The sequence below is a fragment of the Lygodium microphyllum genome, chromosome 21 (genome assembly GCF_053477565.2).
Source record: "Lygodium microphyllum isolate KBCC chromosome 21, Lygodium_microphyllum_v1.1.10, whole genome shotgun sequence".
Classification (NCBI taxonomy): Eukaryota; Viridiplantae; Streptophyta; class Polypodiopsida; order Schizaeales; family Lygodiaceae; genus Lygodium; species Lygodium microphyllum.
The window spans coordinates 122,440,914-122,442,927 of NC_141155.1; the positions used below are offsets into that span (position 1 = coordinate 122,440,914).

Genomic DNA, 2,014 nt, shown 5'->3' on the forward strand with positions numbered 1-2,014 from the left:
TTCTTTGATGCTTTATATCACTTCTAATGGAAAAGACCCTCTCAAAATCCCACTTGTGCCCCAATCAAGTAGTCTATGTTCCAAGGTAGTAGGTTTTGCATTGTTTATTAACAAAGAACCACACAATGGTATGTACCATTCATGTTGTAAATTCATTGATTGTACATAAATGAAGTATTAGCATTTTTTGCTTTGCATAATTAAAGTATTGTTTTGTGCTTGTTGTTTCTATAGTTCATTTGCAATTGTTGATATGTCATTGCTTGATGTCCACAAAGAGGAGCTTGACCTCCTCTTAGGTGATGCAATGTTTTTTTTTCTAGTGTAGCTTATAGCTTTTCTTACACTCATAATAATTTTTTGAGCAATCGCCCATCTACAAAGGCAAAACAAACACGTAGTCGGAAGAGAGGGAAGACAACAACTTTATCCGATCAGATACTTGATCAAGTAAGTATGGTGGAGGCGACCTTAAAACCTAGTAATATAAGTGATCAAGGACATGAAGCTAAGATTCAACATATTGAGTATGGGATACAAGTGGATGTGCAAGACATTGAAGATGATGGTGCTCTGCTAGAAGCAAACATGCAAATTGTGCCTTGTGTATTTTAGCCCGAGATTGGTTCATTCAATATAGAGATAGATTATGCAAAGTTGTACATGGATAAAGGTGAAGACATTATGAAGAAGATTTGAATATTGAGTTTTTTTCATTGCCCCACCATACCACTTTGCTAATTGATACCATATGTTCGTGTTGAAGGCCTTCGAGATGATCTCTCAAGTCTATTTTAGCTTTTTTACAAATAATATCACTTTCAAATTTATTTTATTTTTTTATCATCTTTATTTTGAATTCTAGGCTTAAAGTCAACTTTTGCCAAGGAGGGCTATGTGCCTAAGAAGGGTGCATTCATTGTGTCAGATGTACATGTGCCAATGAAGTGATTATTGTGGATGATAATATTATGGAGGGATGGGATGCCATATGGTGAGAGGTAAATGATGAGTTTGAGAGTGAGATTAGGGGCAAGGATGAATTTCAATTCTTGTCGTGCAAGATATTCTATGTCTGGGAGGGGAATCACAGGATAGCGGCTTCATGAGCTACTATAAAGGAAAACTTTTTCAACACAAAATCCAAGCAATGCAGGCTTCTTTGCACTCTCATTGATCCCACAAGGGTTAATGAGATTGCACTACTCTCCAGTTTCAACAAATGAATTCATAAGTTTTGCAATTCATTTTGTTTTGTGTTAGTATTTATTGTCAACATGAATACATAACTAAACTAAATTATGCAGTTTAAATACCCATGCTTTGGTGGCTCCCACTCTTTGATAAGTTGATAAATGTAGCCAACATTTGTTTTGCCAACCATGAGGACTATATGAATGGGTTTCCAAATAAATACCAAAAGCTCATTATTCAAATTAGGAAGTCATTTACAAAGGGATCTGAATCTTGGTATCCACTTACTCAATATACTTTGGGAAAGCTTGTGTATAATGTAAGTATTGGTGTGCCTTGATGGTTAAGTTTTCTTTTATCAATTTTATATTTTGTAGGTCCTTAATATTCTAGATCCAAAACTTGGAGATGTATGGTGCGAACATGTGTTTACACTAAAGCGAGGTCCTAATAGCTTTGCCACCCTTGAAAAATTAAAATTAATTACTTTGAATTATGTGCCCATTAGTACAAAGTTGACTTGGCTTTCATTATGTGAACCAACAAAGGCCACAAAGAACTTAGTTGAGCTTCCATATGGTGATCATACCTTCAAAGAGTGAGTACCATGGTGTATAGTTATGTGAAATTATTTTGACATTTGATATTTCACAATTGTTCATTCTAATAGTTGTTTTTTTGTTTACTAAACCTTCTCCTTTTCTTGTGTTTAAGTTGGCTCTGTCGAGAGGGTGTCCTAGAGAAAATACTTGTTAAGGCCAAACACATGCTTGCAGATTTCATTAATGCGCAAGCGGATTGACCCTTCCTAACTATACTT

At 35.1% G+C, this 2,014-nt stretch overlaps 1 pseudogene; it reads left to right on the plus strand.

The window, feature by feature from the left end:
* Positions 1-744: 744 nt before the first annotated feature.
* Positions 745-1,796, plus strand: LOC148018504 (uncharacterized; annotated as a pseudogene).
* The last annotated feature ends 218 nt before the right edge of the window (positions 1,797-2,014 follow it).